This window comes from Pogoniulus pusillus, chromosome 17 (genome assembly GCF_015220805.1).
Source record: "Pogoniulus pusillus isolate bPogPus1 chromosome 17, bPogPus1.pri, whole genome shotgun sequence".
Lineage (NCBI taxonomy): Eukaryota > Metazoa > Chordata > Aves > Piciformes > Lybiidae > Pogoniulus > Pogoniulus pusillus.
In genome coordinates, this window is record NC_087280.1 from 5692368 (window position 1) to 5716887 (window position 24520).

Below are 24520 nucleotides of genomic sequence, written 5' to 3' on the forward strand. Positions count from 1 at the left end.
AGTTAGCCTTGGCCCATTGATCTAACATGTCCGTATCCTGTTGTAAAGCTTCCCTACCCTCTAGCAGATTGATAAAGCCACCCAGCCTGGTGTCATCTGGAAACTTACTGAGGGTGCACTCAATCCTCTCATCCAGATCATAATTCAAGAGGTCAGGTCCCAGTACTGAACCCTGGGGGACACTACTAGTGATTGGGTGCCAGACAAATTTAGGAATTTCTGAAGAAGAATGTTTTGAGAGGCAGCGTCAAAGGCTTTACTAAAGTCCAAGTAGACAAGGTCCACAGGACTTCCCTCATCCAACAGGTGTGTCACCTTATTGTAGGAGATCAGATTAGTCAGGCAGGACTTGCCTTTCATAAACCCATGCTGGGCCTGATCACCTGGTTGTTTTGTAAGTGCTGTGTGATGGCATTCAGGATGAACTTGCTCCATAACTTTTCATGGCACTGAGGTCAGATCCTTTTGGCCCTTCTTGTAGATAGGCATCACATTTACTAGCCTCCAGTCAATTGGGAACTCCATGGTTACCCAGGACTGTCAACAAATAATGGTGAATGGTTTGGTGAGCATATCTGTCAGCTCCTTAGGTATCCTTGTGTGCTGCTTAAGTACCCTTGGGTGTCTTCTGATGCTGCTTCTGCTTTTTGCTGTGGTTTTGTGCAAATAAGCTAAAGTTACTGTACATCTTATCATCTCATTAAATTCCTGACCTCAGTTCCTTATCTCAACCCATAGTTTTTTTTTTCCTGTTACTTTCCCTCCCGTCTGTGTATGTGTGTATGGGGGGCTTGTGAGAGCAGGCTGTGTTAACCCAGAACACACAGGTATGATAGAGAAGCTTAAAGCCCCTTAACTATATTTATTCTTATCTCTGAGCAGTGCTATTAGCCAGTTTTATTAAGCTTTGGCATTGCTTGAAGCAGTGTAAATAAACAAGATGCTTAAGCAGCATTAAGACCAAATTTTCATTAAATGATTTTACAGATCCTTATCAAACATCCTGCTCTGCAGCATGTAAGTGTAGCTGATTTCCTTGCAAACACTTATTGTCACCACATGTCGTTTTCTGTAGTCCTTGTACCTTTACTCTGGAGCCTGCTACTTTCAACTAATTATGAGTTTCACTGACTCTGATTTTTCTAATTACAGCCTTCGGTGTTTAAATCTGTAATCTGAACTTCAGTGTCTCCATCAGTCTTAAGTTATATTATATGAAACAATCGTGGCTTGTTTTCTAACCTTCTTGAGTACGTTTCTCTACTGTATAATGCTCTGGCATTTAAATTGCTCTCTGAATTACTCAGTCCTGTTCAGGTTTTCTTTGAATTATTACAACAGCAGTTCAGGAACTACAATGTCAAAGCATATATGGAATTTCTAGAGAAGGAAGTAACTACACCAAAATGATAAACATTTCTTACTGCATTCCTGGACATGAAGCTAATACACTGCTGAGCTCTGTGGGTACATTAAATGCAACTTGAAAAAAAATCCTGTTTTCAAGGCTGAAAAACAAATGTGGGCAAATTGGGCAGATCCTGTAAGACATTTAAATGTACCATGTCATGCAACTTTCTACATCTTCAGAGGAAGAGTAAGAACAGAGAACATTTCAAGCTTGTTCAATCTACCTCTGCCTTTTGAGTCTTTTTACTTCACAGATGCAGAAGCTGTAAAGAGCCACAATTTCTTCTGGCAATATGGCCCTGCTTCATGTTGACACTAGCAGATATAAATAGCTGTGAGCTGCATCAATTGCTATTTTCAGAATGGACAGAGTCAGGCACAGTGCTATGAGAGCAGCATAATTAGCCCAAATGAAATATGAGAATTCCTTCACGTAAGAAAGACTGGACAATGTCTTGTAAGGAAAAGCTAATCCATGCAACTTCTCACAGTGAGGTAAGATCAACAGTTCTGTCGGGAATCTGAGTGCTCTGACATCACCAACCCTTTAAATCACAGTGAGCTGGGAGAAAGGACAATGCTGGCAATGCTTTGATGACATCCCAGAATATGGCCTCCTCTTGTGACTTGCCTTTCCTAGAGGACACAGAGGACAAAACTAACTCCCTTTTAAAAGGAAGAATGCTACCTTCCTATTTATGTTCTCCATTACAGCTTTCTTCTTTGAAAGCTGACAGATCTAACCACTCCTGATTGATGCATTACTGAAACAAACAAAGGGATGTACAGTAGTAGTAGTATAAAAACTGAAATGTCAAGAGAAGGTCTCAAGCTCCTTCTTCGCATTTCACCTGCTCCCTGTTTTCTTTTAGCAGAGCAATGCCTGTTTGTGGCTCTGTCAGAACCTGGAAGCACACAAATAAAAAGTCATAAAAGATGAAAACTAACTTAAGGTTTTAGATATGGTTCCTGGTGAGTTTTTGTTTAATACTGCATTGCTTCTTGCATAGTGATGTCTATGTGTGCTAGCTCAGAAATCAAAATGCCACCTTATGTTTAGCGTTGCCTCAGCATATGGGAAGGAATTTCTGCTCCCTGTTTGAGTTACCAGGGAAAGAATGAGGCTGAGGTTTAGTGAGAGTAGCATGCAAACACTAGCATTCTCATGCTGTTCTTCACTCTTGTTTTTCTATCAGTAAGTGCTACAACAGAAACAAGAACGAAGGAGATCACTAGGAGGGTGAATCAAAAGTGAGAAGTATGCTTGACGTACTGCTGCTTCTGAAGCCTGACAGAGAAGTAGTTTGTCACAACTGACGCTAACTCAACAGGCTGATGTTCATTGCTGTGTTCTGCCCCCACATGCTTTACTGGGAAGGCCAATAGGATGGAGGTGGCAGAGAGCCAAGAATGAATTCCCAACCCTAAAACCAGTTTTACATCAGTCCTGAGAGCAGCCCGGTGGCACCAAGTCCTCAGAGGCTCTAATCACAGAGGCAATAAAAAAAGAGGTACTATGTTAACAAATTTCTTCCATTTTTGTAAGTTTCTATATCTACCTTTCATATTCTGCTTTACTCTAAGGCTGAACACTGGAAAGCTGTTTCTAGCAGCCTGTGTGTTACAAAGGCATTCTCTTTAATCTGCAGAAGCAACAAATGTTGCAGTACATTTGCTATAAAACCATTCCCACGAAACTAGAAAAATTATAGAGCCATCTCTTCAGTCTGGATTTGTACAGCATTTAGTGCCACACAGAGGTTCTTTTCTAATCCGGTTCATACAAATCAATGAGCTGTAGGAGAACTAAAAGAGATTTTGGATACATTCCTTACTGTCTCTAGGCAGAAAACAGATACAGTATTTTCCACACCTGGCTGGAAAATCTAGCACAAGGTCACAGAACAGTTGAAAGTTTCTATCAGGAATGAATTCTAGGCATCTGTGACAATGTTCTGCTTCAGCAGCATCCTTGTAAATGAATTCCTCAAAAGGAAGTGTAACAGACAGAAAAGTCAGCCCAGAGGTTGTGGGGTTTATTTTGTTTGTTTGTTTGTTTTTCCCCAGCAGTACTCTCAGGGATAATGAGGAAAATGAGCATCTTATAATCATTTATGATCAGCCTAAAAAGGAGTCCCCACACAAGTCTGCTGAGAGCAAAATAATAAGAGGCGATGCAATTTAGACCTTTCCAACATGTTGGAGAACTACATGGCAGAAAACTGTTACACATGTCACTGAGTTCATCTGTTTTTCTGTTTGTCACTGCAGTAAAGTGGAACAGTCACTGAGTTCCTGAAGATGTATGCTCTTCCTGGGACAAAGCAGGCTAATTGAGCTACTGAACTCAGATGTTCCCAAAATAACAGCAACTTGTGCACTCAAAAATGACCAGGAAACAGGTGTGAACTGGGAATTTGTGGAGATCTCTAATAGTCCCGAGAAAATGGTTAAGAAAAAACCCAAAAGACAGATTTCTAAGGTGTATCCACAATAGAGACCAAGAAGAAAGTCATACAAGACACCAAAAATTATTATTCTGATACCATGTAGAGGGAATCTTACAGAACACTGTCTTCACTGAAGTAACACATGTGGCTTCCCTATGTTTCAGTTCCTGTTTATTGCTTACATATTACAGAAGTCAGTGTCTTGATGCTGTTTGTGCTGATAAATTATAGGTGGTTCTTCTCTGATGACCCACACCTAATCTATTTAGCTCTACCACAAGTTCCTTCCACAGAAGCACTGATCATCATCTTGCTGAACTTACAGCCCAGTCATGAAAATCAGAAGCTTTATTCTATGCTATAGCAGTAATATGAAATGTATTCTATATTCTATTCTAATGCCCTGGACATAATATGCTATCCTCTGTCATATTCTATGTCAGTGGTCTTGTGAAGCTGTCAGCTCTGTTCTCTCATGTCCACACATCTGAGTAACTTAAAAAGAGATGCCAAGAAGGCTATTCCAAAGGTTCACTAGCCAGGGCTAGGAAAAGAAAAAATCCTAACTATGAACTATTTCCCATTCCTTTCTTCTGCGTCTACTTCCAACCTGCATATTCATAGCTAAACCAAGGCATTTCAGAGGGCAGAGCAACACATTGCCTCATCTGCCCTTCCTGCCTAGAGAGCTGGAATGAAAGGGACACAGCCTTCTGCCCCAGCTTTCCCTCTCAGCTCACAGTTAAGCCCAGCTCAGCCAGACCATCCACAGAAGTGGTAACTGCTCACTTGCCAGAACACCTCTGACTTGGCTGTAATATGACACACTGACTATTGGCTGTAAAGCCACTGGCTCAAGTCCTGAGCTGGAAAATGAATGTGTGAATAATACCTAGCATTTTTTGCTTAATCATTCAGCTATGTAGACACAGTATCCTTACAAGTAAACCATTCTGTTTTTCTTAAAAGCACAGATGGAGATGTTTCTTCTAGAAAAATTAATATTCTTGTCTCGGACTAGAACTTAGCATAGTCATTTTAAAGTTAATTTACATGCTCAAGCTACAGCTTTGAAAGGAAACCTCATCCACAGAAAGTAAAGGAAAATGTGAAATAATCTAAGAACTATACTCAAAATGAAGGCTAGATCAAAAGAGAGATTCTCCAGGACAGAAATAGCCTGTAAGCAGTCAGTGATGGTCAATGAAGCAGCTCAGTTTAATTCCTCATATAGCAATACCTTCCAATTCTAAACCAAGGATGAAATAGCATTTTGCAAATTTTGACTCATCAGTTTGAAAATATTTAGAGACAACACAAGCATGTCACAAACTTCAAGTGATTTTTAAATTTTAAATGTTATTTTAAGGTGTTTGGCTGTTTGTTTGGTAATGTTAAAAATCGACTTCCCAAAACCTGAACTCAGGATATCTGCTTTGCTGACCCCAGTTTCATATGTCTTGCATGCCCTCTGCTTTATTTATATTTCATATTAAAGTAATGCATTTGGAAAGCAACTGAAGCTCTATCTGAAGAAAAAAAGGGAAGAAGTGAGAGAACTTTCTAGTTACAAGATGGGATGAAGGAGTTAATTTACCAGTATCATCACCATCAAATTAAATATATATCTCAATATATAATAAGAAACAAACCACAAATATACAAACAAAAAGTATTTCATGCAAAAGACCCTGAAAACAACTCAAGTTCTTACAGCCAGAGTATAGAAGTGTCTCTGGAATGTGAGGTTTAATTTACAAGTCAATTACCATGCTATGAATAATTGCGTCTGCCTCCTGAAAAGAGGACAGACCTGTTACACCCCTAGTGACAGGATTTAGAAGTATAGCAGATTAGTAATCACTCAAATAGAGACTTGTCAAATGAGACTCGTCACAAACAGAAGCAGCTAATCTAACGCTGACACACCTTAAGAAAAATAATTTATGTGATTCATAGTTGAACTATGATGCAACTCCAGCTGCTGTGTTCCCACTTCATGACAGTCTCAGGAACACTGCACAAAAAGAAAGTTTTGTATCTTATGCTACTGACTTTTTCAATGCATTGTGATTTATAATAGTAGTCTTGGAACAATCTCAGGGGCCAAGAACAGGCTATTACAGATGAAGTTGTATCTACGACAGACTTTACAGGATTTACAAGCATTTTATCTCATCTATCTGAGGAAATCAACTGGAACAGATATTTGAAAAGATGAGTACCCTGCACAGACATTAAAATACTCAATTATATTACCCTAGGACAGCAAGCGTGTCAGTCTAAACAAGACTTACAGAAGGCTAGCCACGAATGATGAACTGGCAGCAAAGTGGTTAATACATTTTTCATGTGCAGTTTCACCCAAGAATTTCCAGGTAAGATTCATTTTCCTGGGAAATCAAAATACACATATCTTACTCTCCTCTGTGTTAGCAAGTTAAGTTGCTTATATGATTTCTGAAAGCCTCTCCTGTATCTTTCTCAACTTTCACAATGCAGTATTGATGTGGTTTGAATTAGACCTTCCTTACAGCATTTAAAGCTCTCTTTGACGCAGAGCATGCCTTGCTGATTATATTTTAAAGACAGCATGTAATTTCTCTAAGCAGCATAATTGCATTTTTGATTCATCTGTTTGTTTATTGGTGTTTCAATCTATGCATGCTATAATTGAGCTAGTGAACAGAGTAAACAAAAGTGCTTATGCAGGGAGGTTGGCTAAATGACCTTTAAAGGTCTCTTCCAACCCAAAGCATTCTATAGTTCCATATGCCTGTCAGGATTTAAAGGCACTGCTGTGCTCACTAAATGTGCATTACCTTTCTCCACTTGTTCAATATTTCACTACATTGTCAACTGGTGTCTCACCAATAAGATAAACGAAGGCTCTGAAAATAAATTTTTGGGAAATTTAGATCCATTTTAGGTTCACCTCTGAATACAGATTTGCAGATGTATCATAGATGCTAGGCATGGCACTCTTTCCTCAGAGGAGATGGTGTTGTGCATGCTAGATCACTTCACTGAGAAGAGATATCACCACTGCTCATACCTTACTGCAGAGCCACATCCTTTTACCCATCCCACTGACTTTTAGTAGGGTGGTTCAATTCTAACTCATGCAATAATGCTGCCCATCTTGGTAATTCTTCTGCTACGAGTAAGGCTGCCTCCCACTGGTAACCTTGTGCCAGTATCATCCACACCTCTTTCCTTGTGACATTTATCCTTTGCTATAGTTTGAAGAAGTGATCCACACTCCCCAAAGACTGAGGATAACATACAACCCACTCTGAGTCGTTGAGGGGACAATACATTGGGAAAGATATTACAAGGCTGAGCTAACATATAGCCAATACTCTGCTGTTATCAGGAGTGTGTACTTAGAGCTTATCACCCAGATTTGTATGTCACATGGCCATTTAGTAAAGAGAGTAGTATGAAGTGTACAACCGCTATGAGGTTTCAGTTTCCTGATGCCAGAGCTTTGGGTTGTGGGGGGTGGTGGTTTTTTCCCTCCTTTTTTTTTTTTTTTTAATTTGGTCGGGGTTTTGTTTGCTTTTTGTGTGCGTGTGCGTGGTTTGTTTGGTTTGGGAGTGTTGTTTGGGTTCTTGTTTTGTTTTTCTTTGTGGTTTTTGTTTTTTAAACAAGTAAGGTGCAAGGGAAGAGCTGCAAGCAGGCAGAGTATGTATCCGTGACCGTAGTATAGTGGAAAGTGAGGAGTGGGATGGGACAGCTTCCTGTTCAGGTCAGCATACATTTACTTTTTAATTAACCTTGTGTTAGGAAAGCTATTTTGTACTCTGACTCTGCACACCATTTGCCTTTAGCAAACTGACCTCAACCTTATATGGAATTCAAGCAGTTCAAGCAGCTCACAAAGAATGCATTAAACCTCTTGCCTCTTCTCTGTTTGAGGCAACTGTTCTTTAAGTGCTTAGCAGAACGATGGTAGAGATTCTTTAAGAAATGCAGGAATTTCAGGCTCAAGCAACAGACTGGTTTGTAAGTAAGAAGGGGAAAAAAAAATCAGTTCTCTTGTCTAGGAACTTTTCCAAAAGAGTAATTTTTACAGTAGTAAATAAAACATGCTTTGAAGCACCAAAGGAACATGACAGTTTTAATCAGGGATCCAGTATCATGAAGTTTCGCAGCTCAGGTTTTAGCCACACAAAGGTTTTAGCAATACAAAGAAGACGATCTTGAACATCATCGCTAAGTTAATCTGTTTCTGGGAAACAGACTGTAGGATTCCTACAGCACATACCTTGTGCACGCTGAATCGCACAGCAGCAAGAGCATAGGGCTGCTCACTCCAGGAGCTTCCCTGGGAAATCCCTGACTATGGGATTAATTTATACTAATAGGGTCACCAGCAGACTAGCCTTTTAGGGTTCACCTTTGTCAACGGTAGGGGATATCAAGAAAACATGCAAGCTGAGTGCAAGAGCTGTCTGTTTGGGCCCAGCAGAAGACACTGGCAGGGGCAAATACTGTCTGTTGCCAGGAAAGAGGATCCCATTGCACAGGGTTTTGCGACAAGTCACATAACAGCTCAGCTTTATGAGTACACTCTGAAAAAAGGTTAGGGCAGCCAACTGCTACCCAGACATGAAAAGTTTGGACTACAAGCTCAACCACAGAACTTTCTTTTAACTTTCCCCCTCGTTTTTTCTTACGCTCCCCACCCCCCCCCCCCCCCAATGAGCTTTTGCAACAAAGTGAACTGTTTTGGTTTTTTTTTGAGCTGAATTCATCAGTGCACTCATACAGCAAATCAAAGTAATCCTACACTCATGCAGAGCAACTTCTACCTCACCTTCACCAACCGAAACAGGCTGAGGGGAAAGCAACCCTGACTGCAATTGAGTCTTTCCAGAATGGAGAAGATTGAGAAGGGATCTAACAAATGTATATAAACAGATGAGATCTGGGTGCCATGAAGGAAGGGACAGCCTCTTCTAACTTGTACCCTTTGACAGGACAAGGGACAATGGATGTAAACTATAGCATGGAAAGTTCCACCTCGACATGAGGAAGAACTTCTTTGCTGTAAGGGTCAGAGAGCACTGGAACAGGCTCCCCAGAGAGGCTGTGGAATTGGGGAGTATCACAGGGTATCCGTACGGCAAAAGTAACAGAGAGGGTGCCAGCAGATGGCACTCCAGAATGTGAGCAGCACTCTTGGGCTCATTGGAGCTGCAGCCTCGCTGGCTGTGTGACGCACTACAAAATACTTGAATGCAGGCTCTAAGAAGCCCAGGATGTTTCCAGATTGAGCTCACACGAAGTAAAAAAATCAGTGCTTTCAATGTTTCACATCTTTTACCAGGGTTCCAATTCCTGTCTCCAGTTTAGGAAATCTTCACACCTGTGCTGCATGTGACCAAAGCACTTTGTAAAATAGCCTCTTTCTGGATTTAGGGCTGAGATATTTTGCAGTGTTACTGGTTGTCATGGAAGGCCAAAATAGGCCTAAACACGTCCTGGCTTGCCCCGACATGTTTTCTGCTCTCCCTCTCTCCTGTTGTTGAGGGAAGCAAGGGCAGGAAAGGAAAACAAAGGCCCCTGGTGCCTCCAAGTCTCTTTCTCTCCTTCCAAACTTGTTTACAGGGTACCTCACATGTTTATACACTTGTTTATGTTCTGCCCTAAAAAGGTAAAAGCAAGCCCTGACTTGACCTAATATGGTTAGGTTGGCAAAGTGCCACTCTGATTGGCTAGTCTGTGGCCAAAGACCTATTAGTCTCAGGCTGTACTGATAAAAAGAGGCATTAAATATCTTCACATGATAGGCTTGCTTAGCCAGTGTGACATTGTGTCCATCTGCATATTTGCAAGACATCCTGCTTGCCCCTCTGCAAAGCTCCTTGTTGAGTCTGGAGTCCAGGAGGAACAGGATCAGGTCAAAGATCATCTGCCTCTCTCCCAGCACTCTGTTAATGCTTGGGAAGACTAGAATGCTAAGAAGACACCAACAGAACTCTCTGCAAGTGTTTGGCTACTGTCTGGAAACTGTAGTTGGCTGCAGGATTCTGGAGATAGAATTTCTGTGAGAAAATACTCAAAAGCCTCTTCTGAAAAACTCTTGTGAACTTTTAAGTAAATCCAAGTGCCTTCTGTCTTAAGCAGAAAGGAGCTTCTCAAGTCCCTCTAGTGGGCAAGCAGTAAAACTAACCGCAAGAACCTCTTTTACAGTTCTCATGGTTTAATGTTTGTTATATTATTGCTAGTTATTTCTTAAGTGTTCTAGACACTGTTCTCATCTGTGTAACAGATTTATGACCATTGCAAAGAACCTATTATTAAAAATACTGGGTGGGGGTGAGAGTTCTGAATATCAGAATAAACTATTAATTTTGAAAAATGAAATCTTTTACACTGTACTACCACCACACTGGTGAGATTAAATACTTCTTGCCCTGTTGTTGCTTATGGGTTTTGTTGTTGTAGGCTTTGTTTGTTTGTGCTTTTTTTTGTCTTTTCTTTTTTTTGTCTGGTCCTTGGGATTTGAATGGTTACAGGTTAATAGCTCTTTTTAAGAAAGCTTTACTTGCCAGCCCATTACCCTTTACTAAGATCATCACAAGCATACTGCTCCTACTGGCTCTAGGAAATGAGTCATCTTCTATAGACTGCTTTTAATTAGCAACCCTTGACATGTTCTGTTGACTAGAATTTTACTATTGGAGTCCAGGAATACTTGTAAGGAAAAATTCAGCTCTGCCTGCTTCTCTTGCCAAGATTAGCCCTCCTCAGGTCTACCAGCTACGTATTTATTTGCAAGACTTCAGTTGATGAAGAGGATAGAAGTTGTGTCTTAGAAGAGAGACTTTCAGTAAGGAGGAGAGTCTCATTACTTCTGACAAAAACTTTCTTCCATAATTTATACCTGGACCCCAGGTTTAAGAAGGTTTTTTCCTCTTCAATTTTACACAATTAGAGTGGTTGAGTCATACTTTTTGCCAGTACTTCTTTGGTCTAATATGGACAGGTAAAAAGAAGACTGTCAATGTTAAAAGCATTCTCCAGGACTCTCCCTGTAAGGCTTCATAATGAATATTGAAGTCTGGGCACAAGTCCAGCGCAATGAATCCATGTAGGCTAAATGGAGGATTTAAACAACATTTCTGCAGTTTCAAGTGTATCCACAGCACTATGGGACTGAGCCTAGCATGCTTGTGAAGCTCTTTGAAAAAGTCAGATGCAGTTTTCAGTATAAATACAGTTGTACAGTGGTTAATAACTTAGCACTTAAATTTTCTGCTGAAAGTTTGGTATACCAGCTAACATGAATATTTTTCCTCTGGCCTCAAAAAATGGTTTACATTGGTAATACAATTTCAAAATACTTTTGTGGTTTATTTTGTGTCTTTTTTTTTTTTTTAATTTGTTTAATAACCCATGGAAGTAGGACTTAATTAGGAAGCTGACATTTGAATACTGATCTATTCCTCCTTGAGAAAGCCAAAGAAGTGAGCTCTCCACACATGTAAAAATGCAGCAGTTCTGGCTTCCAGCCCACTCTGACATGACCATGCACAAAAAAAGAAATTATTGCTAGTTTCTAGACATTTCATGTACCACTGATGAAAAAAGTGCTCCTTTCTGCCTGGACTCTCTCCAGCCACTCTGTGCTCAGCCTGTAGCACTGAATGGGTTTTTTGTGTCCAAAGTGTAGAACCTGGCACTTAGAGTTATTAAATCTCAAGCTGTTGGATGACATAGAGGAGAGGAGGACTGCAACATTTGATTCAGAAGCTGACTCTCCTTGGTCTAAATTTGAAATAAGCTCATTCTTTCCCAAGGTAGAAAAGGAAATGCAGGTCTTCTGGGACACTTGCTTGAGGCAGAGTTTTGCTCTTGTTTTTTATTAATTCCCTTCTGATCAGAAGTAGCTGCAGTTAAAATACTTTGATGACAAAGAGAGAGTCTTGATTCCGGTCTTGCAAACCTTTTCATGCCAGGATGACTTCACAGACTTCACGTGAATTACTTCCAATTACACTGGGGAAAGTTACTTCAGAATTAGGCTGATGGCATCCATGGCTTCATTCTTCGGGATCCTGAAGGTGCAGGTTTTTCAAAAGTGAAACAGGCACATGCAGAAGTTGGGGCATCTCTGGAGATCACTCCCACTTTAAAACAATTGTAGTGGTAGAAAAAGTTTACAAGAAGCTGTGGTTCATTCCACCTATATGTTCTCCACTCTCTGAATGCTCAAAGTGTGCCTGCCTACATTAAAGCTGCTGTAGACTGCATACATAATTTGGTGTTTATTTTAAGGTAACTGAAACAGCCTCCACAAATGGCAGCTCACATGATCATCAAAGTGAGCAAATGGCAAACGTGCACATAGGGGAACAGCATCCTTTGATGGAGTTCCGATTTACTCAGACAGCCAAGAGCCACACAGATCTCCTTCTTGCTTATAGGATACCAGTGTGAGTGATAGGGCTCGGCAGGCAGCTTCTGAAGAATGACAATAGCACTAGGCTGAGCTCAGAGCTGCTGTCCCGGAGGACACAATTACATGGCCACACTTCGGATTTCTCACTGGGTCAAGGTTCTGGCTGCTCTCTCAAGCTGAATAAGGAAGTGTGAATGAACACAGTCTCACACTGTCCTTCTCATACTGGGAGTGTTTGACATCTCATCCTAGGCAATGACAGGACAAGTCAAAATCATAGCAAAATACTGTGCAATGGCACTGACTTGTGCTAGCTAGAGATCCAGTCAAATAAATTTAAAAGCATGACTGAGGGAAGCTCATTACACATGTACATATGTGTGTGTGTACCAACAGTCAAGTACAATTGTATCTACATAAGCAACTAGAGTGCTGTAACAGTAATAGAGTCAAAGAGGAAATCATTTGGTAGCAAGGACCAGAGTTTACTCTACAAACACTTCAGGAAAATTTATTTCAGTCTTTCTCTTGTCTGGTGTGGTCTGATCATATGATTTCATCTGAAAAGTACCCAGTCTGTCTCAAGGCTACCCAACAACACAAAAGCACAGGAAGTGAGGTTAACAGAGATCCACATCAAAAGTACAATCCTGAAGTAAAATGTGTCATGGATCAAGTTGAATTCGCTGCTGATATTCAATCCCATGCTGCTGTCATTACAGCTTCAAAATTAAAGTGCTGGCAGGAGCAAAGTATCATGAGCCTTGACATTCAGATTGTAACACAAGAGGCTTCCTGTTCTGGTTGCTCCTTTTGGGTTCTTAGCTTTTGGTTATTGGCCCTCTTCTGCAGGGATGGTGATGAGAAGGATGTGAGTTGGTTTTCTGCCTTATGCTGTTTGTGCATTTCACTGCACTTTTTCTGCAAATAGGCTAAGGTAATCAATCATGCACTGTATTATTAACTAAGGTAATTGTGCATTATGTTATCTTATTTATACTAAATTCTTGTGTTATCTCACTCGCTATCTCAGCCCAGAGATTTTGTGTGTTACTTTTCTCTCACTCTGTGTCGGAGGGTCACAGTGACTTAGTTGGGACAATTAATGAGGCTTGAATTATAAACTATGTAGTTATTTTATTTCTAAAAAGCCCTGCCCACAAACTTTATACAAACTGGTTAAATCTGGGTTCTCATTTGGTTGGGAAAATCTTCACAAGGATGCTTATGGGCAATTCATTAATTTAGGAGAATCAGAAAATTGCAAAAGTTTAGCCACAAAATGGCTTTGCCCCACGTACAAATAAAAGGCAGCCCAATGCCCAAGGGAATATCTGTGCTACTCATGGTGGTGGAGTAGGAATTTGAAGATAGTCCCTGGCTCCTTTGCCAGGAACTTTGTTGGAATTGCTTCGTATCTTGATAGCCCTTGAGGGGGTTCTAGACCTTCCCAGGCCTGAACAAGGTTCTGGGACAGAGGCAGACCATCTTTGACCTGATCCTGGTCCCTGCTGGCACAGAGGTTTGCAGAGATGTTGGCAGGATCTTTTGCAGATATGCAGAGAGCATGATGTCAGTGACATTTCTCACCACAACATGGGGCACTTAATGCCTTCTGCTGGTAAACTTAAGTTTCCAGGGAGTTGAAGCCCATAACATCAGAGCTATGCTGGTCTGAAGCACGAGGCAGTGCAGAACCCATTGCCCAAGCCAAGAGCTAAGAGCAGTGAGGCAGAGCATGTTGTCTGTGCAGAGCAGAATGCAGAGCAGAGCAGCACACAATGAGGCAGAGCAGTGAGGCAGAAGCAGCACAATTGCTAGCAACTTAGCTCAATTTCTACTATTTGCCCAAGTGCAATAGCTACTTTGGTGACAGAGATTCACCAATCAGAATGGCATTAGCAAAACTGACCATACTGGATGAAGCCAGGGCTTTCTTACCCTTATTTGGGCAAGACACTAACAAGTACCTAAACACCTGTGGGTACCTGATTATCACTTTGGGAAGGGACATAATGGCCCACACCTTTGATTTCCTCCCGCCCTTCCTTCCCTCATCAGCAGAAATGTGGAGCAAACCAAGACATGTTTTAGGCCTATTAGCTTTCCATGACACAAGGGCAGGTGAAATGGGTATAGCACATTAACCTGTTATGAATGCTAATGAAAATACATGTTTTGTTCGACTGGCAGTGCATGGTGCAAATGCTATCAGAGTTGTACCATTTTTCTGGTAACTGCTTGTAAATAAAACTTCAATATTATTAGATACCAATGAGATATTTTCTACATTAGTAATTCATTTTACACATGCAGATGGACTTTTCCCCTTATGTTTCAATGGCATTTCAAGCTTATTGCTTACTAGCACAGCTCTAAATCACATCTAGCTTTCTTGTGGCACCTGAAACTTGTACTACTACACTATAAATGCACTGTGCTGCCCATTGTCTCTAGAGCTGAAAAACTGTTTTCAGTCCTTTTTATAAGCAGTTTCTAAGTCATTAGTCAGCTTGGTCAATGTCTATTTCCCACTAGTCTGTAAATCAGAGGGGAAACCAAAATACACTAAGTTGATACTAAAATACCATGACATACTTCACTGATTTACTAGGGAATAAACAAAGACAGATCTTGCCTTTTATAGATGCAAGCTCCTCTGTGCCAGAGTCATATAACTGGCCTTTGCCAAAGTTTAATTACACACAGTATTTGTGGGCCTTTGGAAGTATGACCTCGGTTAACTTCCATCAGAACAATAAATCTGTATTTAACTATCTCACCAGAAGAATTTTTCCATCATGGCCAGGCTGTCATAAAGGAATTAACTGCAAAATAATATATTCCCTGTGAATACAGATGCTCTCTCTCCTCTTCAGAGATAGTGTATATATATATATATGTATGTGCGTGGGTATATATATATGCACACTTAGACATTTCTGATGCATCACAGCAAATACTTTGTTCCATTAGCGCCAAGGACTGTAGTATAAATTCTGATGCCAAGGGCTAACCTGATTCTTTAGGAAAGAACAATAAAATCCTAGATGTCAAAACTGTCTGAATGCACCAACAGTCAGGACCCACAGCAGTCACAAGTAGGAAGAGAGGGAAGCTACTTACCCTGTATCTGGGGATGTCACAAATGCATTGGCTTAGTCTTGATTGGAGTGGTTTATTTCTGATGTATATAGCAACTCTAAGGGGTTGACTGCCTCATTTGGCAAACACTTTTTCCCCTCTTACCACCACTCTGCTTCAGATGTAGATAAAACCAAGGCTGTGGCTTAAATTTAAATAATCCAAGCTTCCCAAGTGCCACAGAGCCATTGCTAAAACTTTCAGCCAACAGTTTTCAGGACAGACAGGCAATCTGAGTAGCTCTTTTCTTCAAATGCCTCTTTCCCAGCTCCCTGTATTGTCATTTGGTGGCTAACATAAGCTATTGGGACAGGACTGAGGTTTGGCTGTTCAAGAGGCAAGCACAGGATCTGGCAGACAGCAAGATGATTAAGTTTTAGAGTGCTTCTTTCTGGCCACTGGAATGAGCTAGAGAATGCAGCTTTAATCAAAAGGCACTAGTTCTGGGGCTGTTTTAAAGCTGCCTTGGCAGCTCATCTGGCAACAGCCTTAACACATCTCCCTTATTAAAGCAAAGCAGATTGTCCCACTGTGCACTGACTGCGCCCACAGAATTATAGTGATAACTATCACTGCTGGATTTTTGCTGCTGAGGTAAGAGCACAGTTGAAATGCTAGCTATGGAGGTATTAATGAAAGACAGTCTTTGGGTGCATGCTGTTTGAGCTATCAAAATATTGTATGATTTATAGAAATCTAAGATATCTCTGAATTTTTAAGGTATACAAGTCCCCATTACTTAAAATGGGGACTAGCTGCTTTACTAGTTAAGCTGAACAGTAGCTTTCAATACATACTTACCTTTCCACATCATGTGATTTCACCCAACCATGTACTTACTGGTTATAGGATTTTTTCCCACTGAGAAGTTGCCTCCTGGTTTTGTTCACATCAATTCCAATAGTTTAAGAATGTTGGATTCTCATGCAGGGTGGAAGCCAACTATTACAGAAATTGTACAGCAACAGATGGTGGTGCAGATGGGAGCATTAAGTAGCCTCAAGCTCTACCTGGCCTATGAACAGTGAAAAAGATGTTTGTACAGATTATTTGACATTTCTCACTGGGTAACACTGTTGCTGATCTCATGGTTTATATTTACATGCATGCTCCTGTGATCAGACATCCACACTTACCCAGGAATAGCCACTAACTTCTGACATTGGAAACTCAGTTGCTGGTCCCTACACTACTTGGATCAGCCAGTAATTTCAAGCAATGTCTCCCATATCTGAACCAACTACTCTAAATGCAGTACTGTTGACTGTATCATTTAATTGTAATCTTGCAATGTCAAAGTATTTACTAACCTGTCAAATGACAGCAATGAGAAGGAGCAGAGGAACTGGAAGAAGTGACAAGCTTAGCTGTTATTAAGCAGTGCTAGAGCAAACTGGCTTCCTAGTAAGAAACATTCTGTATCTTTCAATGCATTTCCAAAGGTGTCAGCTGTGCTAAAGGGACATTCAGTCAGTGCAGAAGGGAATGAGGTTTGACTGTTACGCTGCACCATGAGTTTGCATGGCTCAATGTTCTCTGTTGTTGAAACTGCTTCGGTCTATTAAAAGAAGCAGGCATCACTGAATTCAGCCAGCAGCCTGGCATTTTCCCTCTGAACGCCACTAACAACATGGAGTGTAAGCAGATTTCACCTTTGTATTCTCCAAAATCTGGTTTACATTTTCCTTTTCTCTTTCAAGAACAGGTACTAAAGCATTGATTCAGTGGGTCAGATCTCCAGGATGGCACTAACTAGCATGACCTGTGGTAAGGTGACTCTAATGAGGCCATTTCAGTTTACACTTGTTGAATGTCTCACCAGAAAATTTACCTCCATTTGGCACATTAGCATTCCTGTCCTTTAGTTGACTCACGTTGGTGTGAGGAGTGAAAAGTGAAAGCAGAAAAAAACATCTGGCTACTTGCATTCAAAATCAAACATTCTTAACTTATGTTCCCAAATAATGAATTTTTGCAGGGGTGGGTAGGAAATTTTCCTTGCTTTGGATTCTTAGCATTGTGGTCCAGAACTGTCTGAAAATTCAAATGCAAGGAAGCAGGAATGTCATGCCTTCTTGCTTCTTGGTACTGGGCTATGTAGATCTCCTAATCCTGGCAGAAGGAACACACATCTCAACAGAGGAAACATGTAGGCAATTGGTAGCTTGCAGTATTTTCAACTAGCAGATTAGGTAGCTGCTGTTCCTGGAAATAAATTTGAAGCACTTGACACCCTCAAGTGCCAGACAAAGTGTATTAGTGAGCTGTGGATGATAAGCGTATTTCCAACAGCAATAACTGCTGTAACTTATCCAGCACATTCCCATACCAATTAATGTCTTAACTGTATGCACATTGCCTGAAGGATCTAGGGAATTTGACAAGGGATTAGCTTAGATAACTTGGTGTTATTTTTGTCAAGATCCCACTAGTACTGTACCTCTCCTCTATGAAGACATGCTTACCAGTGGTGTCTGGTAGGGAGTAAGCTTCACTTTGTTATTGGTGCCTCCAGGTTAAGTTTTTTAATCTTGACAAGGAGAAATAGGAATGCTTCTGAGTAATAGCACAACAGCAGTCTGTTTTTTCATGCTGATGTCTAGCATGCTGTGGAAATGTTTCTAGTATAGTTGCCTAGATAGAATGGCACTGGGCTTTTCATTATTTTTACTGTAGAGATAAAAAACATGAGCACAAATTAGAGGCTGCTTCAAACTCCTCCAGAAGTTATGAACAAAACAAACAAAAGGCAAGTTGACTGTCCAGTATGGTCTACTGGTATGTCTCTTCTGCAGGACAATTAGTTGGTGTCATTCCAGGTGAGATTCATATTCACATCTGGACAAAGCTCTCAAGGAAATAGACCAGTACAAGATCAAAGCACCTTAGTCTTTAGTGCTTTTAATCTTGCCATCTCTGTAAGGTTTATGTGCACTTATCCCATTTTACAGATAAGGTAGAAAGTGTAGAGGCTGAAAGACTTGACTGAGGTCATACAGGAAACCCATGGGAGGATGAGACATCGAGTTGGCTAACATTGTCTCCTAGGTGAGACACCATCTCCAATGTGGCACTGGAGGTTTGCCTTTGTCTACACAGCGGACTCTGAGAGGAGACAAGGAGAGCCCCTGTTGACAGTGAATGTATCTAGTCGACATAGAAAGGAAGGAATCAAGGGAATTGCATGGGAGCATTCACAGCTTTGATCAGTTTGTTTATAGTACTGTGATGAGATGCCAGTAGAAAAAAAGCAAGCCTTGGTGGGAAACTAAAAAGAATGTTTCCCTGACATGGAGGCTCTGAAAGCCTTTGAGATTAAAAGCTTTGGTTCAAGCTGTAGGATATTCATTGATTAGAAATAGTATCTTTTTCACTGCTTTTGATTTTAACACACTTTGCATGCCATAACTGCTGTGCTGACATGCCAACACCTGAAAAGTTCCATGCAGAGCAGCATACCACACCACCATTGCTGAGGGGAGGAAATGTGGCAAGAATTAAGGTAGCAATTATTCAGCTTGAAAATATTCCATAACACAGAGAACAACACTCAACTTCTTACAGAAAAGAAACTCATTAGATATTTAGTTACCAAATATGTTAAGACTAAGAAACCTTAACACAGTAAGACTTTCATGCTGCAAGGCAAGGCTGAAAAATTTTCTGAGAAAGCAGTAGCTTGATAATAGTCTCGAGACCATTCAAAGTTATTATTGTGCATTCAAAAGTCCTATCCTATGCTACCCCTGTGCCAAGATAGAGCATATCCCTAAGTCTGAGACATCAGTCTTCTTGCAGAGACAGAAGAGTATTGAAACCTGACATGTTGTGCTGGTTTAGGGCCACAAGCTACCAGCTCCTATCCAGAAGACCAGCTTCTATCCTCTTCCCCTTCAAAGTTTCTAAGCATGTCAAGAATCTCCTGGCAAAGCTGCATGGAGCTTTGAAGCATGTCCTGGAGTGTCTGTATCAGACAGGGCAGCATAGGACCAGACCAAACCTCTCCCAACTCTGTCAATTTTGCTGTCTTCAGTCTGGGAACTGAGTACTTGAAATCAAAGACTTCTGTAGGAGTACACCGCATTACTGGAAATTTCCAAACACTGCTGGCATTTCTATGCAAAGAAGCATAAGCTAGTTTCAGATTTATCTTTCTATCTACCCAAAAAACCAAGGCAATTTTACAAATGTCTGTTTCAGTGAAGTGGCAGGGTAAAACTTGGAGATGGACACAAAACTAAACATTGCTGCAAGATGGCAGGAGAACATGTGACTTGTTTTCTATGGTGAAACAAGAATTTCTTTTTTTTTATATGCTGGTTGGATGGTCTAGAGCTGACCCCCATCATGACACCTGCCTGATTGTCCTTTCCCCTGATTCTTACTTACAAGCATTCAACTCTATCATCTGTCATTGTCACGCTTGAGATAGTCAAGGTAGTTCCTGGGAGTGATCAAGCAGGGGACAGACCCTTACCCCACAAAAAGACACCCTAAATGAAGTCTGTCTCTGCCAACGCACAGAGCATGGGGAACAAACAAGAATTCCTCAAAACTGTTGTCCAGCAGAAAAACTATGATATTATTGCCCTGATGAAAATGTGGTGGGATGAACCCCACATTTGGAGGGCTGCGTTGGACAGCTATAGACTCTTTGGAAAGGATAGGCCCAGAAGGAGAGGCAGTTGGAGTGGCCTCATTCCTTCCGAGGCCTCAGGGAGCCAGCAGACTTCCCCTGTAGGGTGGGTTGGGTCAGCCAGTCAGACCCTTTGTCCCTCTCAGATGGAAACCACCACCAATAACCCCTCTCTTTTTCTTGGTAAAGGCAGTCTTGATACATGGTGCTGTCTTAATGCTCCTTAGGAGCATTTCCATCTTTGTCATTGACTGTCCCCCAGAACCCAGAGCCCTGTACCTGTGGGAGCAGCTGGGAATGTGTGCAAGGCCATGGGCCTGGTGGGGGTAGGTGGTGTCACCTGCTTCGATGTGCAGGGACCTATTTCCATTCGCCCTCACCGTGAGCTCTAACTGATGATTGAGTCTGCTCTGGGGAAATCAAGCTGTGACTGTACCGGTCTGCCTCTGGCTCACTCCTGCCTGCTCTCAGCCTGCTCACTTTCTGTTGGAGTTCTGCGACCAAGCCGACGAGCTCCTCTACCTGAGCACATCTCCCACAGGCTGCCCTCCTGCACCACTGTCATAAGCTGAGCCACTGCAGCCTGGTGCTTGCGTGGCTGTAGCCTTCCCTCAAGCTCAGTCTGGGTGGTGGGAGCAGCATGAGAAGAGACCATTACCTCACGCCGGGCAGAGAGCACTACTTCTGCTCTGGGGCCGCTCCCCTCAGAGAGCCTCCTGCGGCGGCCGCTGGCCCTTCCCGCCCAAAGCGCCGCGCGCCGCCCCGCCCGCTGGCCTGCCCTCGGGGCCGGCTGCGCTCCGCGGGGGTGCGCAAAGAGCGCGGGGGCCGCAGCGCTGCCTGCCCTGCGCTCGCCTCTCGCCGGCTCGGAGCCGGGGAGGCAGTGGGGGTTGGGTTCCCGCGGCGGTGTGGAAGACAGAAAAGAGCTAAAAACCCATTTGCCTGTCTGCTGCTGCCAGGCCGAACTCAGCGAGGCCGTGTCGGCTCTGGCGGACAGCCTCAGCATCGTCACGTTGGAGAAGGAGGATTGGGACGTAACTCTTCACGCCCCAAATCTCACCCGTTCAGAAATAGACTGTATTTTCATTTCCTTAGAAAAAGCGAACTGGGGCCCTGCGAACTGCAAAAAAAAACAGCAAAGAGAACTAGAAATGTGGCTGTTAGGACTATGTACAAGCAGACATTTGTAAAGCTGACCATGGCTTTTAAAGAGACACCTCATGAAAGCACCGAGGGAAATTAGTTGGTCTATTAAGCAGCTTTGTTTTCCTTTAGATTTTAAGGCCAGATGAACAGATTCATTTATCATACAGTTTCTGCTTACTTTTCTCTATCCTGTTTCCATGACTTACCCTTTCTAGCACAGAAAGCTTCAAGGCTGCTATACTTCAGTTCTGACTTTCTCCCTTTCTTTTTCGATCACTTCAGGCTCACAATACTATGCCTTGCTTCCTAGGATTCCTCAGGGATTGGGTGACTCCAGCGAGTTGCTAAAAGTGTTTCCACAAAACCATTCAACATGACATTCTGCTGCTCCAGGCCTTCTCCTGCCCTTTTGGAATGACTCCTTTTCATTACACATCAATTTTACCTGGGAAGGAAGTCTAAACATTCACATGAATGATGGAAAAAAACCCACAACACTTGAGTGGTTTAGCTGCACAAAGCATAAAGCATCTCAGGGGATTTGGAGATTACTACATGCTGGTGTCACTCGGAGCAGCCCCTGAAAGTGTTGTCTATGTAAACAAGTGCAATACAAACAAATTCAGATCTGAAAACTGAGAGGCCACACTGGGTGGGAGAGAAATACACAGAGATTGACCTTAGTTGTCTTGAAAGATGTTTTTTTTCTGTTTCTTTTTCAAAACAGTCAGCATCTCTGTAACGTTGCTTACCAGCTCTGAAGATTGAAAGCAGAGCTTTCCAATGCATGTCTAGCAGCAGCCCGGGAATGCTAGCAGGATGCGAAAGCCTTCTTTACAACCAGACTACGAGAAGTGACCAAATATGGTACTGCTTCAGCATCCTGAAATGCCTTTGCAGATATATGTGGCTGAGCAGCAGCATCGCCACGCTCAAGAACTGGATTCCAGCAGAGCTCTCTGATGCTGCATTTTTACTGCACAAACTACACGTCATTGGCCTCTCACCCACTCTTGCCCCCCGCCCTTTATTTTTGTCTAAATTAAGCAGTGCGATAGCTAGAGGAGGATTCTTCAGCACTAGCACAGCTGAGCCCATGCCAGTGGCTCAGACTGTTAGCACATATGAAGGAGCAAGTCTACAAAGCCCTGCTTTTGGGAGAGGTTCGCAGCTTGTGCAGAGCTCCCTGGTGCTGCATGATGACAACTGCTGGCACGCAAGTTAGCAGTTAAAGGTCGTTTGGAGTGTTCGGATTCACTGTGGACACAGCAGATATATAAGGACAGAGGTGGTGTGTTTTGTGGAAGTGCAGTCTCAGTGATTCTGACAAAATAGATGTCTGCCTACCTACCTTTTCATATCCATGATTTATATCTTCTGCAAGAATGATTCTTCTTTGAGTTATACCTAGACTTGATGTTAGCTTCTTCCATTCATTGAGTTAAAATTCTTACAGCAGCATAGCATAGAGGTATGTAAATGAGTCCTAAACGAGGAATTGAACACCAGTAACAGTCACAGAAAAAATAAAATACTCCCGAGGGAGACTTTCCCTTCTCTTTGTTACAGTTCTAATGCTACTGGTTAACACAATCAAGAATTTCCCTCTGTATTAATAGTTTCCTTTTTGTGATAAGCACAATTGATTCTGAGTCAAACATAGCAAGAATGATAAAAATTAGAGGCGTTTAGAGGATCTTAGAGGTTGAGTAGAACTCTCTCCACAAGGCAGGAATGGTGCCTAGCTGTGCTGCTGAGAAGTGGAGGTAAGTGTAGTGCTGGATCTGAATTGTGGGCTGTTCCAGTGCTGTGCAAGGGACGTGATGTTCATTGGCTGATCTACATCACTAAAATGTCTTTCGGGGATATAAATAAAGAGAAAGCAAAATAAAGTAAAAGATACTCTAACAAGAGGCAAAATAAATATTGAAGTTTATCCTATTTTTCAATGATAATGTCATAATTTATAATGACAGAATGAGGGGTAATGGGTTTAAACTGGAAGAGGGGAGAATCAAACCAGATGTCAGGAAAGGGTTCTTTACAGTGAGGGTGGTGAGACACTGGCACAGGCTGCCCAGGGAGGTTGCGGATGCTCCCTCCCTGGAGGTGTCCAAAGACAGGTAGGATGAGGCCTTGGGTGACCTGTTCTAGTGGGAGGTGTCCTGTGGCAAGGGGGTTGGAACTGGATTATCTTTGTGGTCCCTTCCAATCTAAACCATTCTATGATTTTTACTGAAGAGCAGTTTAGAAGTGAAGCCAAATTAACTCTTTGCTCAATTTAACCCTCCATATCTTTCCTTACTGAGAAAAACAAATGCCATTATCTACATGTGGTATGAAAATGGAGATAAAACTGCCAAGAGCCACATAACTCGATGGTAGAAGTACCTCAGCTCTCAGACTTGAGCACTATAGATCATTAATGGAAGTTTTGCACAACAAAATAGCGAAAGCACAATTTCTGCTTCGTGCGAGCAGCAAGTATGGGGAGAGCTCAGCATATTAAAGCAGACACATAAATTCCACCCAGCTCTTTGTTCTTTTGTTTCTCAACATTGGTTGAATTCTTCCCACTTTCCATGGTTTATTTAAGAGCTCTTGCAGATGTTTTAGATTTCTTATGAGCACAGTTGAGCACTACTTACATTGTTTTTTTAAAAACAATATGCAATGTATAATTTTGTATTAAGCTCCATTTTCCAAAGCCTTATGTTCCTCTCTGCCTTTTGTTGTCATATGCTACCCATTTTAATAATGGGCTTGTTAACCAGAAATTATTCCACAAATATTTTAAAGCTTTGATCATCCTGTCTTTAGACATTTCATCTATCTTTGTAGTACAAGAATGCGGTGCTGAATTGTGGTCAGTGGTATACTTGCATTTTCACACTTTGCCTGAAGAAAAACTGTGATACCATTCAGCATTGCTTGTTGAAGAAGAGGTAAACCGTAGTTGTGGTGCAGGATCAGGTGATGGAGCACAAGCAGCAGATTTTCTAGGCACAGGAGCAGCTGACATCACAAAACAAACAGGAGAAATCAGAAACATCTCCTGGAGAACACCTACTGCTTTCCACTGCATATCCCTACAGCTGGATAGTGCAAACAGCATCTGTGGCTGTGACTTAGATATGCAGGAGCATCTTTATGCTCCCTGTCAAGGATGAAGGCTCTGAATTTGCACTCTGCTGTAGCCCTGCAGGCTCTGCAGGTTTCCAACCACATCTGTACCAGGTTAGTGCTAACGAGTCAAGGAGGCAAGAAGCCTGGTGCAATATTAGCAAAGCTAATTTAGCTTGTGAAGATGACTTGGACAGTAAG

At 41.9% G+C, this 24520-nt stretch overlaps 1 long non-coding RNA gene across 1 annotated transcript in view; it reads right to left on the reverse strand.

Annotated features, from left to right (window-relative positions):
- LOC135182873 (uncharacterized) overlaps positions 1-18057 on the reverse strand; it is a 51468-nt gene extending 33411 nt beyond the window's left edge. The window contains exons 1-2 of the long non-coding RNA XR_010305327.1: positions 17883-18057; positions 16258-16432 (exon numbers count right to left, since the gene is read on the reverse strand). This is a non-coding gene — a long non-coding RNA (uncharacterized LOC135182873). The remainder of the gene's footprint in view (positions 1-16257; positions 16433-17882) is intronic.
- Between the last annotated feature and the right edge of the window lie 6463 nt (positions 18058-24520).